The sequence below is a fragment of the Mustela erminea genome, chromosome X (genome assembly GCF_009829155.1).
Source record: "Mustela erminea isolate mMusErm1 chromosome X, mMusErm1.Pri, whole genome shotgun sequence".
Lineage (NCBI taxonomy): Eukaryota > Metazoa > Chordata > Mammalia > Carnivora > Mustelidae > Mustela > Mustela erminea.
Genome location: NC_045635.1, coordinates 74,716,756 through 74,735,069, shown reverse-complemented (window position 1 = coordinate 74,735,069; position 18,314 = coordinate 74,716,756). Strand labels below are relative to the sequence as shown.

The 18,314-nt window shown below is 36.0% G+C and overlaps 1 long non-coding RNA gene and 1 other non-coding gene across 2 annotated transcripts; one reads left to right on the top strand and one right to left on the bottom strand.

Moving 5' to 3' along the window:
• Nucleotides 1-1,547: 1,547 nt before the first annotated feature.
• LOC116582095 lies at nucleotides 1,548-18,043 on the top strand. The gene is made up of 3 exons (XR_004282378.1): nucleotides 1,548-1,636; nucleotides 3,044-3,046; nucleotides 18,033-18,043. It is a non-coding gene; the product is annotated as an uncharacterized LOC116582095 (long non-coding RNA).
• Nucleotides 13,495-13,601, bottom strand: LOC116583762. Its single transcript, XR_004282874.1, has one exon. It is a non-coding gene; the product is annotated as a U6 spliceosomal RNA (small nuclear RNA).
• Nucleotides 18,044-18,314: the final 271 nt, after the last annotated feature.

The window sequence follows — 18,314 nt, the reverse complement described above, 5'->3', positions numbered from 1 at the left end:
ATGTTTTGTGTATTTGGGTGCTCCTATGTTAGGTGCATAAATATTTACAATTGTTATATTTTCTTGTTGGATTGTCTCCTTCAGTATTATATGGTATCCTTCTTTGTTTCTTGTTACATTCTTTGCTTTGAAATCTAATTTGTCCAATATAAATATTGCAGACTTTCTTGTGACATCCATTTGCACGCTAGATATTTTTCCATTCCCTACCTTTCAATATGCAGGTGACTCTAGGTCCAAAATGAGTCTCTTGTAGGCAGCATATAGATGAGTCTTGTTTTCTTATCCATTCTGCCTCACTATGTCTTTGGATTAGAGCATTTAGTCCATTTTCATTCAAAGTAATAGTTGATAGATACATACTTATTGCCATTTTACTAGTTTTGTGGTTGTTTCTGAAGATTTTCTCTGATCTTTCTTTCCTTTCTCTCTTTTATGTTTTATTGATTTTTTATTGATATATTTGGATTTATTTCTCTTTACAGTTTACATAATTATTAGTGGTGTTTTTGTATGATTACCATTAGGTTTGTATATAATCTCTTCTGCATATAGCTATCTATATTAAGTTGATGGTCATTTACAATTGAATGTATTATTATCCCCTTTCCTCCCTGCATGTTAGGTATATGTTATTATATTTTATATCTTTTTTGTGGGTTTCTTTATTGGTTTTTTATAGAAATATTCATTTTTACTGCTTTTGTATTTCCTACCTCTCTATACCACTTGGTCTCTCCTTTCCACCCAAACAATCCCTTTTAATATTTCTTTCAGGGGTAGTTTAGTGGTCATGAATTCCTTTATTTTTCTTTTCAGAAATTCTATTTCTATATTTTGAATGAGAGCCGTGTCAGAAAGAGTACTCCTGGCTTCAGATTTTTCCCATTCAACACTTTTAATATATCATGCCACTCCCTTTGCTTTGCAATTTCTGTTGAAAAATCTCCTGCTAGCCTTTTAGGTTTCCCCTTGTCATGAAAAGGGACACTGAACTTATTGCTGTCTTTTATCTTTCTCCTTTTTAATTTTTGTCTTTATAATTATATTTTTCAAATTTAATTGCAATATATCTTGGTGGGGTACTTCTTTTGTTGATTTTGATGGAAGTTCTCTGTGCCTTCTGGATCCAGATATCTGTTCTCTTCCCCAGAGTAGGAAGGTTTTCATCTATTATCTCTTCCAATATATTTTTCTGCCCCCTTTTCTCTCTCTTATTCTACCATGACTCCTCTAATATGAATGTTATAATGTTTGTTAAAGCCACTGAGTTCCCAAAATCTGTTCTCATTTTGCACAATTCTTTTTCTCTCTTTTCTTCACTTTGATTACTTTCCTTCACTATGTCTTCTAGGTCACTAATTTGTTCTTCTGCCTCTTTTACCCTGACAATCAGTCCATGAAGTATTTCTCATTTCATTTTTTTTGTGCCCTTCATTTCCACTATGTTATTCCTTATCTCTGTGTTGAATCTCACTCATCCTTTCTACTCTTTGCACAAGTCCAGTGAGTATCTTTATGATTATTGCCTTAAAGTCTCTATCAGGCAAGTTGCTGATATCTGTTTCACTTAAATCCAGTCCATGGCCTTGTCTTATTCTTTAATTTGGGACAAATTTCTCTGTCTCCTCATTTTGTCTGTTTCTCTGTGTCTGTTTCTGTGTGTTAAGGAAGTCAGTTGCATCTTCAGGTCTTGAAAGTAATGACTTTATGATGATGAGCTACTGGAGTGCCCTGGAGTTCAATATCCCTTTTCATGAGAACCTGGTACTTCAGGAGTGTCCTATGTGTTGCTATTTCCTGCTGTTGTGTCTGAATCATTTTTTTTTTCTTTTAGTGCATCATCTTCATTGACTCTCTGTCTGTTGTGGACTTTTCTTGCTTTTTGTGGTGTTAGTTGGACCCAGGCAGACCAGCTCTGGGCGAGTGTGCCCTTGGGGAACTTGGAAGCAGGGTGGTGGTTTTAGCAACATGTACACTGGGCTACCAGTCCTATGCCAGATATGCAAAGACTTGTGGTAGCTTAGGCTCATGGCCTATAGTAGACAGGTGTATAAGACTGGGCACAGCATGTGGTAATGGCCAAGTACATCTGGGTCTTATATGGGATGGTGGCTGGAGACACCCAGCCTGGTGCAGCACAATGGCTGGGAACTGTGTAATGGCTCGTTGTGGTTGGTATGGGGCAGCAGTGTGCATCAGGTTGCTGGGCAGGGTGAGCATGAGGCTTTAACAAAATTTGGTCTGTACCCTTAACAAAGCTTGCTCTGAGTCCAGGGCCAGGGCTAGCAGGCTTGGAGTTGGTGAGAACTCATGGGTGTGACACACTGCTAACAGGTTAGTTAGCAAGTGTCTTTGCAGCTCTCCAGGTATTTGTGTTTATTGGCACCTGCCAGCTTCTTCACTTTAGGAGAAGTCCCACAACATGTGCCAAAGTCACTATGAACAGATCAGTCTTCTTCTTCTTCTTCTTCTTTTTTTTTTAGATTTTATTTATTTGTTAGAGAGAAAGAGGGAGAGTAAGCACAGGCAGACAGAGTGGCAGGCTAGAGGCAGAGGGAGAAGCAGGCTCCCTGCCGAGCAAGGAGCCCGATGTGGGATTCGATCCCAGGATGCTGGGATCATGACCTGAGCCGAAGGCAGCTGCTTAACCAACTGAGCCACCCAGGCGTCCCCAGATCAGTCTTCTGTTAGCTCCCTGGGAACATTGTGTAAACTTCAGTTTTTATGTTGCCCCTCTTTGTGAGCTGCTGTCTAAGGGCAGCAACCCAACTATCACTCACTCTTCTGCTGGCACAGTGCTGAGACAAGTGCTTTTTAACATTCTAGGCTCTAAGTCACGTTGGTTATACAAACTCATGGAATTCAGTTCCTTTGCTTCTCAGAGCCAAATATTATGGAGATCAGCTTTCCTCTTATGTGCTCTCTCATGGGAAGCTCTCTTCAGTTTGCTATTCTCTCCCACCTGCCAGCAACCTCCCCCTGACTTTCTGACTTCTCAGACTTTCAAGATGCAGTTTCTTCTCTGTATTTACTCATGGAGTTTGTCATGGCAGTTTTTCAGTCACTCTCCGGCTTATTGAATTGAATGTGGATGATATGTAGTTGTAAACATAGGACAGAGTGAGTTGGGTGTCCTACTTCAACTTCTTCCCAATCTTCTAAGTTTTTATTTTAATTTCAGTATAATTAAAACACAGTGTTACATTTGTTTCAGGTGTACAATACAGTGATTCAACAATTGCATACATTACTTGTTGCTCACCAATGATACTTTTTAATCCCCATCAACAATTTCATCCATCCCCCATCCATTTACATTCTAGTAACCACAACTTTGTTCTTTATAGTTGGGAGTCTGTTTCTTGGTTTTATTCTCTCCTTTTATTCTCTTTGGTCATTTGTTTCTAAAAATCCATATGTGAGTGAAATCATATGATATTTCTCTTTCTCTGATTGAATTATTTCACTTATCATTATACTTTATAGCTCCACCCATGTTGCAAATGGAAAGAGTTTACTCTTTTTATGGCTGAATAATATTTCATATATATATATATATATAATCTATTTTATGTATTCATTTATCACTGAACACTTGAGATGATTCCATAATTTGGTTATTATAGATAATGCTGCTATAAATGTCAAGATGCTTTCAATTAGTGGTTTTGTATTTTCGTGGTAAATACTCAGTAGTGCAATTACTGGATCATATGATAGTTCTGTTTTTAGATTTTTGAGGAAATTCCATACTGTTATCCTAGTGGTCTCGCCAGTTTGTGCTCCTACCGACAGTGTGCAATGGGTTCCTATTTGTCTACATCCTATTTATTAAACAAGAGTTGATTCTTGTGTTTTTGATTTTAAACCTTCTGACAGGTGTGAGGTGATATTTAATGGTAGTTTTGCTTTGCATTTCCATGATAATGAATGATGTTGTGCATCTTTTCATGTGTCTGTTGGTCATTTGGATGTCTCATTTGGAGAAATGTCTATCCATGTCTCTGCCCATTTTTAATTAGACTCTTTGTTTTTGGGGTGTTCAGTTGTTTATGTTCTTCATATATTTATATTTTTTCTTCCCAAGATTTTATTTAAATTCAAGTTAGTTAACATATAGTGTAGTTTTAATTTCAGGAGTAGAATTTAGTGATTCATCACTTACATACAACACCCAGTGCTCATGACAAAATTGACCTCCTTAATGTCCATCACCCATTTAGCTCATCCCCCCACACATCTCCCCCCAGCAACCCTCAGCTTGCTCTTTATAATTAAGAGTATTTTTTGTGGGGGTGCCTGTGTAGCTCAGTCAGTTAAGTGTCCATCTTTAGCTCCAGTCATGACCCAGAGTCCTGGGATTGAGCCCCTCATTCAGCTCCCTGCTCAGCAAGGAGTCTGATTCTCCTTCTCCACTCCGCTCATGGTCTCTCTTGCTAACTCTGTCTCTGTATCTCAAAGAAATAAATAATTTTTTAAGTCTGTTTTTCGTTTGCTTCGCTCTCTGTTTTTATCTTGTTTTTCCTTCCCTTTCCTATATTCATTTTTGTTTCTTAAATTCCACATATGAGTGAAATCATATATTTGTCTTTCTCTGACTGATATATTTCATTTAGCATAATACACTGTAGCTCCATCCACATCATCATAAATGGCAAGATACCATTCCTTTTGATGGCTAGATAATATTCCACTGTCTGTGTGTGCATGTGTATGTGTATGTGTATGGTGTGGGTGTGTGTGTAATATACACATACACCACATCTTTTGTATACGTACATATATGTGTGTATATGCACACACACACACACACACACACACACACACACACACCCCACATCTTCTGTATCCATTTGGGCTCTTTCCATAATTTGGTTGTAGTTGATAGTGCTGCTATAAACATCAAGGTGCATATGCTCCTTTTGATCAGTATTTTTGTAACCTTTGGATAAATACTTAGTAATGTGATTGACGGGTCATAGGGTAGTTCTATTTTTAACTTTTTGAGGAATCTCCATACTCCTTTCCCAAGTAGCTACATTAGTTTGCAGTCTCACCAACAATGTAAGAGGGTTCCCCTTTATCTGCATTCTTGTCAACATCTGTTATTTCCTGAGCTGTTAATTTTAGCCATTCTGACAGGTGTGAGGTGGTATCTCATGGTGGTTTTGATTTGTATTTCTCTGATGATGAGTGATTTGAACATTTTTTTCTTTCATGTATCTGTTGGCCTACTATATGTCTTCTTTGGAGAAATATCTGTTCATGTCTTCTGTCCATTTCTTAACTGGATTATTCACTTTTGGGGTGTTGAGTTTGGTAAGTATTTTTATAGATTTTGGATATTTTATCTGATATGTCATGTGCAAATATCTTCTATTCTGTAGGTCACCTTCTAGTTTTGTTGATTGTTTCCTTCACTTGAAGAAGCATTTTATCTTGGGGAAGTCCTAACAGTTTTATTGTTCCCTTGCCTCTGGAGACATATCTAGTAATAAGTTGCTACAACCCATGTGAGGATGGACATCCTTGTCTTGTTCCTGACCATAGAGGAAAATATTTCAGTTTTTTCTCCATTGAGGATATTAGCTGTGGGTCTTTCATGTATGGCCTTTATCATGTTGAGGTATGTTCCTTCTATCCTTACTTTCTTGAGGGTTATTATCAAGAAAGGATGCTGTGTTTTGTCAAATGCTTTTTCTGCATCTATTGAGAGGACCATATGGTTCTTATTCTTTCTTTTATTAATGTGATGTATCACATTGATTGATTTGCAGATATTAAACTACCCCAGCAGGCCAGGAATAAATACCACTTGATCATGGTGAATTAAATGTTTAAAGTATTCTGGGATTCAATTAGTTAATACCTTGTTGAGAACTTTTCCACCTATTTTCATCAGAACTATTGGTCTGCAATTCTTCTTTTTAGTGGGGTCTTTGTGTGGGTTTGGAACCAATGTAATGCTGGTCTCATAGAATAAATTTGGAAGTTTTCCTTCCATTTCTATTTTTTTGTTACAGTTTCAGAAGAATAGGTATCAGTTCTTCTTTAAATTGTTGGTAGAATTCCCCTGGGAATCCATCCAGATCTGGACTCTTGTTTTTTGGGAGATTTTTTATTATTGATTCCATTTCTTTGCTGGCTATGGGCCTGTTTAAATTTTCTATTTCTTCCTGTTTCAGTTTTCATAATTCATATGTTTCAAGGAATTTCTTCCAGATTGCCCAGTTTCTTAATGTATAATTTTTCATAATATTCTCTAATGATTGTATTTCTGTGGTGTTGATTGGGATCTCTAATCTTTCATTCGTGATTTTACTTATTTGGGTCCTTTCTCTTTTCTTCTTGATAAGTTTGACTTGGGGTTTATCAATTTTTTAAATTCTTTCAAAGAACTAAATCTTTGGTTTTATTGATTTGTTCTGTTGATTTTTGTTTGTCTTTTTCTCTATCATTTATTCTGCTCTAACCTTTATTATTTCCCTTCTTCTTCTGGTTTAGGTTTTATTTGCTTTTCTTTTTCAAGTTCCTTTAAGTGAAAAGTTAGATTGTGTATTTGAGGATTTCTTGTTTTGAGATAGTTGTATTGCAATGTATTTCCACCTTAGTACTACCTTTGCTGTATCCCAAAATGTTCTGGACAATTGTTTTGTCATTTTCATTTCCATCCGTGTATTTTCTTTCTTCTTCTTTAATTTCCTGGTTCGCCCATTCATTCTTTAGTAGGATGTACTTTAACTTCCATATGTTTGTGGTTTTCCCAAATTTTATCTTGTGGTTTACTTCAAGCTTCATAGTGTTGTGTTTTGAAAATATGGATGATATGATTTCATTCCTTTTGTATTTGGTGAGGCCTGACTTGTGATCCAGTAAGTGATCCCTTTTGGAAATGTTCTATAGGTATTTAAAAACAATATGCATTTTACTGCTTTAGGATGAAATGTTCTGAATATATCTGTTCAGTCCATCTGGTCCAGTGTGTTATTCAAAGCCATTGTGTTCTTGTTGGTTTTCTGCTTAGCTGTCTCTCCATTTCTGTATGTGGTATGTTAAAGTCCCCTATTATTCTTGTATTACTATCAATTAGTTTCTTCATGTTTGTTATTAATTGATTTATATATTTGTGTACTCCCAAGTTGGAAGCATAAGCATTTACATTTGTTAAATTTTCTTGTTGGATACACCCCTTAATTATGTTAGAGTTACCTTCTTCATCTCTTGTTACAGTCTTTGGTTTAAAATCTAGTTTGTCTGATATAAGTGTGACTACTCCAGTTTTCTTTTGGTGTCCATTAGCATGATACACTGTTCTCCATCCCCTCAATTTCAATCTATAGGTGCCTTTTGCTCTAAAATGAGTTTCTTTGTAGGCAGCATATAGATGGATTTTTTTTTTAACCCCTTCTGATACCCTATGTCTTTTGATTGAAGCATTTAGCCCATTTACATTTAGAATAATTATTGATAGATATGAAGTTAGTGCCAGTGTGTTTCCTGTAAATTTGGTGTTTATGGTGATGTTCTTTTTTCTTTTTTTAGTCTTTGTTATTTTTGTTCTTTCCTTCCCACTCAGAGTCCCCTTTATTATCTCTTGCAGGGCTGGTTTAGTGGTCATGAACTGTTTTAGTTTTTGTTTGTCTGGGAAGTTCTTTATCTTCTATTCTTAATGAGAGCCTTGGTGGATAAAGTATTATTGGCTTCATGTTTTTTTCCCATTCAGCACATTGAATATAGCATGCCACTGTCTTCTGGCCTACCATTTATCTGTGGACAGATCTGCTGTGAACCTGATTTGTCTTCTCTTGTAGGTTAAGGACTTGTTTTCCTTGTTGCTCTCAGAATTCTGTCCTTGTCTGTGTATTTTGTGATTTGACTATGATATGTTTTAGTGTTTTCTGGCTTTTGCTGAATTTGGTGGGATTTCTCTGTACCTCTTGGATTTTGATGTCTGTTTCCTTCCCAGATTAGGAAAATTTTCAGCTATAATTTGTTCAACCCTCTATCCCTCTTTACTTCTCTTCTTCTGGAATCCTAGGATAAAATATTATTACACTTTCAGGAGTCACTGAATTCCTTAAGTCTACTTTCATGATACAATGCTTTTCTTTCTCTTTTCTTTTCAGCTTCATCATACTCCATAATTTTATCATCTATATCACTGATTTGTTCTGATTTGTCCATCCTCATTGCCATTGCATCCAATTCTCCATCTTGGTTACAAGGTTTTCTTGTTTGTTTGTTTGTTCTTTTGTTTTTTGTTTTTTAGGTTTTTTGGTTTGTTTGTTTTGTGGGTTTTGTTTTTGTTTTTATTTATTTATTTTTTTAGTTTTTTAGCTTGTCAAGTTTTTACCTCTTTTATCTCTGAAGTAAGGGATTCTCTAGTGTCTTCTATGATTTTCTCAAGCCCCGTTATTATTCTTATGATTATTGTTTTAAATTCTGCCTCAGGTACTTTAATTATATTTGTTTTTATAAAACCCCTGGCCATGACTTCTTCTTGTTCTTTCTTTTTGGGTGAATTCCTCCATCTTGTCATTTTGTTTAGGTCACTGTTTTTTTTTGTTTGTTTTGGGGGGAGTGTATGTTAGGAAAGCCTGCTGTATTTCTACTCCTGACAGTAATGGCTATATTAAGAAGAGATCCTATACTGTCTTGGGTCTGGTGTTTCAGTGTATTTCAGTTCAGACCCTGCTATTGTGTTTTATCTACTCCTACCCTCAGATCAGTCTCCTTCAGAGTCTCTCCTTGTCTCCAGTTGAAAGTGTTTGGGCTTTGTCTACTGTGTAGTAAGTTTTAACTAGGTGTGTTTTTGTCTGCTTACAGGGGGTCTGGGTGGCTCAATCAGTTAAGTATCCAACTCTTGATTTCAGTTCAGATCATGATCTCAATGCCATGTGATCAAACACTGTGTCTGGCTTCATTTTGGACATGGAACCTGCTTAAGATTATCTCCCTGTGCTCTGAACCCCCTTTTTCATGCTGTTTGTCTAAAATAAAATACAAAAAGTTAGATCCTATTTCACCTAGAACTGAAGTCTTATAACTACTGTGATCAGTGGACTTGGTGCATGTGAGGGGTTTGTGCTGGTTTTCTGGGGGATTGGCCTGCTGCATTGTTTTTCAGGTGTACTTGCCCTTGTGAGGATGCACCTGCAGGGTGCAGGGGGGTAGGGCTTGGTGTAAGCAGCTCCAGCCTCCACTGGAGGCTCTGTGTTGCTCACTGAAGTCTGTCATTATTGATGGGTGGGGTAGGGAGGAAATGGTGTCATGTCTGACATTCTCTTATACTCAGAGTTGGAAGTTCATAACTGCCACCCTTCAGGAAGCCCTCACAGAAGAATGAACTCCTCTCTTGTGTACCTGGTCTCTGTCAGATCCCTGCCTTCACCCTATCTATGTCTAACTGTCTGCCTCCCAGGTTGCACTGCATTCTTGTGTTTTATCTCAAGGATATAGTTGGGTTTCAAAATTCCGAATTTTAGGGACCTGGGATGGCACAGGACTACACTGATCTTCTGGGGTAAGGTGTCACCACACTGTGGCTGGTACTGGCTTGTCCCTGAAAAGCAGTTGTACAACCATGCAACAGTTTAGAGTTCATGGTAGAACACAACAAAAAGCTGGCACCAAGTTTTGCTGCCCTCAGCAGGTGTCTCTGTTCCTATGCTAATGAAGAGGGCAGTATATTATTCCCTACTGGTTCTCTTTTTCCCTGTAATAGTTGTGCCACTTTTCCCAAATGCACTACAAGAAGGGGAACCACTTCTTTCCATGCAACCCAAGGGATCCTCAGACCACATTTCCCACTCCCAGGCCTCTGTCTTTTCCCACAGGATCACAATTAAGGCCAACAGGCAGGGTTCTGCTGAAGGTGTAGACCTCCATACTTCAGACTTTGAGGTAGCCAGCTCCTCAACTTTTCCCTGTGCATGATTTTGAGGAAGAGGTTTTTTTTTTGTTGTTGTTGTTTGTTTGTTTGTTTTACAGAGATCACAAATAGGCAGAGAGGCAGGCAGAGAAAGAGGGGGAAACAGGATCCCTGCTGAGAAGAAAGCCCAATGTGGGGCTCCATCCCAGGACCCTGAGGTCATGACCTAATCCAAAGGCAGAGGCTTAACCCACTGAGCCACCCAGATGCCGCAGGGTGAAGCAAGAGTTTTTCTTGTGCAATCCCCTGCTTGCTGCTCTATCACTTGCTCTCTCTCCCCCTATCTCGCTCTCTCTATCTTTATCTATCTCTCTCCCCCTCTCTCTTTCTCTCTCACTCCTCTGCAGTCAGGACTCCCTCTGCTCCACAGCAGCAGCAATTCTTTTCTCCCCCAAATCAACTATCTGCAGCTCCTACCTTCCATGATGTGGCTGTTTTTCTCAGTCTAGATCTGCAGTTTGTTCTCTCAGTTCTCAAATCAATTTCTTCAGTGTCCAAAATGACTTGATATTCATCTTGCTATGTTGGAAGGATGAGTGAAACATAGGGCCCTTCCACTATCTGCCATCTTAACTCTATAGGTATACTTTTAAGTCACTTCCAAAATCTTTGGGAACCTGCAACTTTAAAGTTTTTCTAGGTTAAATGATAAATTGAGTTAAAATAATTGAACATCTAAATCTTTTCCAAATGTGATAAAATAGTAAAACATTGATTACTAATCGTAAGTTTGTCTACTTTCATATTATTATTACAGAAAAAACTGAAGATAATTTTGGGTCTGTTAATAAATAAGCTTTATTAAAAGATTATACTATAGAAAACACATGTTTCTAAAAATTATATATTAATAAAGTTGCTGATCTAAAAAATTCTGGTATGACAGTTCACAATTATTATATAGTTTCTACTAGAGATTAAGGCTATAAAGCATTAAAAATTCTAACATATGTAATTAAGACTATTGGAAATAATAAGGAAAACAAATCTGTATGCAAATAAAATGAGGTAGCTGTTTTGGTAAAAATGTTATGAGGTTTGGGAATACATTTTTGTTAAAAAAATATAATTTTATCCTAAAATAAGACTGGTATAAAGAGGAAAACCTTAGGACATTTAGATTAAAATGCAATTTTTTTTAAAGATTTTATTTATTAGACAGAGAGAGAGAGACCACTGGTAGGCAGAGCAGCAGGCAGAGAGAGAGAGAGGGGGAAGCAGGCTTCCCGCTGAGCAGAGAGCCTGATGTGGGGCTCGATCCCAGGACCCTGAGACCATGATCGGGCCAAAGGCAGAGGCTTAACCCACTGAGCCACCCAGGCACCCCTAAATGCAAATTTTTTAACGAAGTTGTAAAAAAGAATCTTTAAAACATTTTATGCATGGTCAGGATGAAGATTAAAAGGAATAGATACACTGGATGGAGATTAAACTGTTTTTTCTCTCTGTTAAAAGATAACAAGATTTGCTTATATTGTTGGTCTACTTTAAATATGTATAAACAATTTTTTTCGCTTCATCTGTCTCAAAACAAAAACAAAAACAAAAACAGTTTTTTTGTTTTATTTTTATCAGGCCTTCAATTAATTAAAGAATTAAATCTTCTCAATATTAAGAAAGATAAGCCTTGCTAATAACTATTTAACCTTCTGTAGACTCTCTTATTGTCATCTTAGTTAAATAGATACAGTATTAAATTATCAGCGATCTGTAATCCTACTTAAACATGAGCTTTAAAACATTCTCAGTCTCTGAGAAATAAACTGAGGGTTTTAGAAGGGAGAGGTTTTGGGGAAATGGGTTGGGCTGGTGATGGGTATTAAGGAGGGCATATATTGCATGGAGCACTGGGTGTTATACACAAATAATGAAACTTAAAGCACTACATTGAAAACTAATGACATACTATAAGATGACTAACATAACGTAAAATAATAATAATAATAATAAGGAAGCACAGCTTGGCAATAAAAACTAATATACCTCACACACACAAAAAAACCTTCTGGAGATTTTAACAAACTTTCACAAAATTCAAACTCTAAATGAAGCATTTTTGACAAATTAGATTTATTCATGTGCTATGATAAGGAGCATGGGAACCATTATCAATAAACTGATGATAATTTTTCTTTGGTTTTATTATATAGGTAAATGCTTTAACAGTCCATAAATTCCTGAAATTTTAATATGTTGTTCCATAATGTAATCACCTGTAATTCTTTTTTTTTTTTAAATAATTGTTTATTTGAGAGAGAGAACACACAAGTGGGGGTAGAGGGAGAGAGAGAGAGGGAAAAGCAGACTCCTCACCAAGTAGGTAGTCCAACAAGGGGCTGATTCCGAGGACCCTGAGATCACGACCTGAGCTGATGTCAGATACTTAAACAACTGAGTCACACAGGCACACCACACATAATTCTAATTATTAAAATGTTATATGTCATACAAATAACAAAATTTCCTTTTCAACTACATTGTAATATACTCTGACCAGATCTTTAACCATGGGCATTTTGAGTCTTGTCTTTTAGAGCTATTGCTTTGATGATCTTGTAAAATGTGTTTTATCTTTAAAAAGATTCATGGGAAGGACTTTTAATGAATACAGGTTTCTATTACTCTTAGGATCATGAAACTAAACTGAGTAATAATCTCTAGAACTAATGAAAGAAAAACACTACATTCAAACAAAGCAAAAATTAGTAGCATAATACTAAATAGAATTTTTAAAAGGTAATTATAGTTTTATGGTTCTTTTTAAAAATATTACTAGTTCACTATGTTTGTTCTTCCAAATTATTTTTTGCTCTTATCTATAACTTAAAAAATCTATTTATAAAGAAATATATCAAATTTATCTTTTTCTCCCTGATGACTCCAGAATTTAAAAGCTCTCAGTAAGTATTCTTATAGTCATGGTGATTAGGATTATTTCATAATTTCAGTAAGAATCTGTTTTGCCTATAATAAGACACCATTACAGAAATATTTGTCATATTATCAAGTCTTTGAGTAGAATGTCATATTTGAGAGGGACACATATAGAATCAAATGTGACCAGATAGCTTTAAGGAACTAAGACTGACTTCATGGTGCAAATAAAGCCCTTTTTTAAAAATCAGCCTGGTACCTTGTTTACAGAATTCCCAAGAGCCTTATCAGAAGAGCAAGTAAGATCACTTCCTGGCAGGCTCAGGAAACTCAAGATATTTTGGGGACCTCAAAAAGAAGGGAAGTAACCCAAATCTATAGGTATTATAGGTAAACCTGATCAAAAAGAGAATATTTAAAGTTAATTCTAAAAATGCTCATAAAAAGTTCCAGCAGAGCAGATGTAAAAGACCCTAGGGGCGCCTGAATGACTCTGTCAATTGAATGTTCAACTCTTGATTTCTGCTCAGGCCATGATTTTACAGTGGTGAGACTGAGGCCCACATTGGTCTGTGCACTCAGCAGGGAGTATTCTTGAGATTCTCTCCCTCCCCTGCTCTCTCTTTCTCACTCTCTAAAATAAATAAATATTTAAAAGACACTCTATGGGCAGTCACTAATTTTTTTTAAATATGGAATACTTCATGAATTTGCATGTCACCCATGCATAGGGGCCATGCTAATTTTCTCTGTATCGTTCCAATTTTAGTATATGTGCTGCCAAAGTGAGCACGGGCAATCACCATTTTTGCTGCACTTATATAAATAATTAGACCTCTTTTGTTAATACTGGATTTTATGAATAATTAGTCTTAATTTCCTCCTTGGAAATGAGGGTGACTTTAGAGAAAAAAAGTGTTTCAGTAGCACACCTTTGCAGATGTTAGATTCTAGTTCTAATTTATTGAGTGTTTGTTGTTCACCTATAAAGTTGGGCTGGATCTTAATTTTTTCCAGTTTCCTAGAATACCTAGCTATGATTTTCCAAACTAAGGTTACAGTTTTCTCCCATTATTTTGACTTGGGATCACTTAAGGAGGAAATGTTAATTCATAATCACACCACAGGCCAGGTAAAAGTTAATATCTGTAAATTTTACAATCAAGCCAAAAAGCTCTACTCTTTGGGAAAAGCCAAGGTCAGTTCCAATAAAGTCCAAGACAAAGTAAGAAACGTCTTACCTGATTTTACCTGGACTCTTTCCTTTCTTGGCCCATTGGTGACAATACTGATTTTGCTGCTTTTTGGTCTTGCATTCTTGAGCTCTTTTGGTAAGCTTTGTTACCAAAAGACTAGAGGCAGTTAAACTACAGATGGTAAATACTCAAGAGTATAAACATTTGGGGTTATATCCTGGTGACAACCGAACTTACTTTAAGATAGCCAGGAAACTACTTTGCTCCTCTACCCTAGGATATATGTTGTCCAATGTCAGCAAGAAGAAATGAAAGATGGACTTCCACCCACCAAGAGCCCTCAAGAATGAGGAGCAAATAGAGAAGAGATTTTGTCACCCAGGATTCAATAACAAGCTACAACCCAGTTTTCTAGTCCTACTTACAGGTGCTGCTTGCCACCATAAACCATAAATTCAGTCAAGTGACAGAAGCCACAAGGTCCAAACAGGTCCCCATGACCTAGTTTTCAACTAGTTTGAGCCAGTGCAGATAGCATGCTAGCTCTTCAGATGACCTCAAGATCATTACCATAAGGGAAAAAAATACCTACCAATGTCATGATAGATCTGACTTCACCATTTAAAGAAAGAGAAGAGGTGGCACTCTGAATCTGAGAAATCTCTTTTCTCTTCATCCCAATGGCCTGATATAAGCTTGCTTTCTAACCCCTTAATTACCTGAATTTCATAAAACTCGGACCATTAGACTTAATCAAAGTCAAAGTGTCTTTAAAGCATGAGATCTCCTTCCTCATTTTCTGGCCATTGAATAAATTACCTGATTACTATCAAATACTGTCTTGTTATTTGGCTATTTGGTGAATGGTATTGCATAAGGAAAGAACCCACCATTTGGTAAAAACAGATTCACAGAAAGTCACAAAGAGAGTAAAGAGAGGTCCTTGATACTTTTCGAGTTTCTCCTAATGGTTACGTCTTACATAACTATTGTAACAACACCAGGAATTTTACATTGCTAAGGCATAAGTGTGTAGAGTTCTATGACATTTCATCCCATGTTTACATTCATGTATCTACCACCAAAATCAAAGTACAGAACTGCACCATCACCACAAAGTTATCTCTCAGTTTATCCCCTTTAGTTACACCCACACCTTTTTTTCAAAGTCTCCTTAACAACTCCTGACCATTAACATATTCTCTAGCACCATAATTTTTGTCATTTTGAGAATGTTACATGCATGTTAATAGTGTGTGAACTTTTTGGATTGATCTTTTTTTTTTCCCCCACTCCGCATAATAACTTTTGGGATTCATCAAAGTTGTTGCCTGTATCAATCATTGGTTCCTTTTTATTTCCAAGTAGTATAAGATGGTATGAAAATACCACTATTTATCATTTGTGGGACATTTCTTTTTGCTTTTGTTTTTCAATGTAAAGCAAATATGAACAAAGCTAAAGAGAACAATAATGTATGCATTTTTATGTTAGTATAAATTTTTCATTTCTTTGAGATATAAGAAAAAAACGTGAAAGGATGCCTGGGTGGCTCAGAGGGTTAAGCCTTCAGCTCAGGTCATGGTCTCAGGGTCCTGGGATCGAGCCCCATATCAGGCCCTCTGCTCAGTGGGGAGCCTGCTTCCCCCTCTCTCTCTGCCACCTGCCTCTACCTTCTTGTGATCTTTCTCTCTCTCTGTTAAATAAATAAATAAATTCTTAAAAAAGAAAAAGAAATAAATGTGGATGCTGAGTTATATCACAAATATAGGGCTTTTTTTTTTTTAAGGCTATTACAACATTATTTTCCAGTGTGGCTATTTCACTTACATTCCCTCCAGAAATATATGAGAGAGTTTCCCTTCATCCATCCCAGCATTTGCTATTGTCACAATGGGTTATTTCGTTTTTCTAATAGGTATGATGTGATATCTCATTGTGCTATGAATTTGTATTTTTTCTGAGTTGTTTTTTTTTTTTGCAAAACACATTTTTTAAAATTTATTAACATATAATGTATTATTTGTTTCAGGGGTAAAGGTCTGCAAATTGTGTAAGACTGATGATTCACAGACTGATGCCCCTGAATCAATTTGTATTTCTGTTAAAGTTAGTAAATATGAGCCTCTTTTCATCAATATCCATCTGTATATATTTTTCTGTGAAATGGTTCATCAAATATTTTGCCATTTTCTAATTTAATTGTTTTTTCCTTCTTTCTTTTCTTTTAACTGCTGAGTTGTAGAATATTTTAGGTATTCTAGATATGGTTCCTTGTCCACTACGCAGATTGCACACACTTTCTCCCACTCTGTAACATACCTTTTCATCATTGAATAGAGTCCTTTTTAGAGTAAACATACTTTTTATTATATTCTTTTTTATTGAAGTATAATTAACATACAATGTTATATTAGTTTCAGGTGTAAAAATATTGAATCAACAATTGTATACATTACTCAGTGCTCACCAAAGTAAGTATAGTCACCATCTTTCACCAAGCTGTGTTATTATAATATTGTTGACTGCACTCCTTATGCTGTACTTTTAATATCTGTGAATTATTTATTTCATAACTGAAAGTATGTACCTCATAGTCTCCTTTTTCTATTTTACCCATTCCTCCATCCATCTTCTCTCTAAAACTTACCAGTTTGTTCTCTGAATTTAAGAGTGTGGTTTTTTGTTTACTTTTTTGTTCATTTGTTGTGTTTTTTAGATTCCATATATAAGTGAAATCATATAGCATTTTTCTTTCTCTGGTTTATTTCACTAGAATAAAATAAAAGCACTAATTTGAAAAGATATATGCTCCTCTATGTTTATTGTGACAATATTTACAATAGTCAAAATATGGAAGCAAACCTAATGTTCATCCATAGATGATGAATAAAGAAGATGCCATACACACACACACACATTTGTTGAAAATATTATTTTCATACAGCATTTAATTAAGGGAATTGTCCACCATGCTCTAAGCAGCAAAATGAGGTAAACCTGGTGTATAAACTTCCACCATGCCTCCCAGCATCTTGGATTCAATCAGCTGAACACATATTATTAACCATCACAAATATTAACCATCAGGATCCATCATAGTATGTGAGGCAGCTTTACTTCCTTACTGGCCATATCACTCAAAAGAATGAATTCAGGAACTGAAAGCAGTATTAAAAATTGCATCGATAACACATAGGTCTGCCAGTATGAAGTTGAGGGCAATTATACCATCCGTAGAAATCTTGGCCAATAAGTTGAGGTGGATCTGAATTCTTTCTAAAGCTGAGATTGTGTTATTGATGATTTCAGCTTGAGGCAGGAGCAAAGTATGAATCAAATTTTCTAATTGGTTTATTTCGATTGTAAAGAAAACTACTTATAGGGTATATTTTTAAAAAGGCCTGTTAGCCTTCTGGGAACCTTTCCTGTCTAAGTAAGGTTATTCTCATTTTGAAAAGATCTCTACAATATGAGATTTGTGATGTGGTGATGTGTCATTAAACATATGAAGGTTCCTCATGACCACCCCTAAAGAGCAAACAACTCTTTTGTTTTGTTTTTTAGAATGAGGAAAAAACCACGATTTCTTCATATGTAAATTTTAGTTCAAAAAATAAGAATTTCAAACATGAAAAGATGAATGTCTTTTAAGCTTTTCTTTTAACTCAAAAAATGAAAACATTCAGGATAAAATGACAGCCAAAGGTTATCATGAAGAAATTAACTCTAATATTTCAAAATTGAGTCCAGATAGATCTCAAAATTTACTGTACTGTTATAGTATTAGTTTTTATTTTATTTTATTGTATCTAAACAAAATTGCAAAGCCATTACATCAACAATCAAATGGCTGTGTCTTTAAAAACAATGGAGGGTAATATTTGTTTTCCACAAAATAGTGCAGGAGTGTATACAAACACCTTAAGCAGAAAGTGTTTACAATGATTGAAGTCCCCAAAAGGAAACTATATAAACAAGGGTCCAGATTAATAAATCCTCTGTCATAGCCTCCTAGCCAGTGGTAGGCCTTAGTCATCTCAATTAAATTCAGATTATTGATTTTAGTCCTTCTTAAATTTTTTTTCACTGAACCAAAATTCATTGTTTATGCACCACACTCAGTGCCCCAAGCAATACATGCCCTCCTTAATACCCACCCCCGAACCACCCAACCCTCTCCCCACTTCCTCTCCAAAACCCTCAGTTTGTTTCTCAGAGTCCACAGTCTCTCATGGTTTGTCTAACCCTCTAATTTCCCCCAACTTATGTCCCCTCTCCATCTCCCAATGCCCTCTAAGTTATTCCTT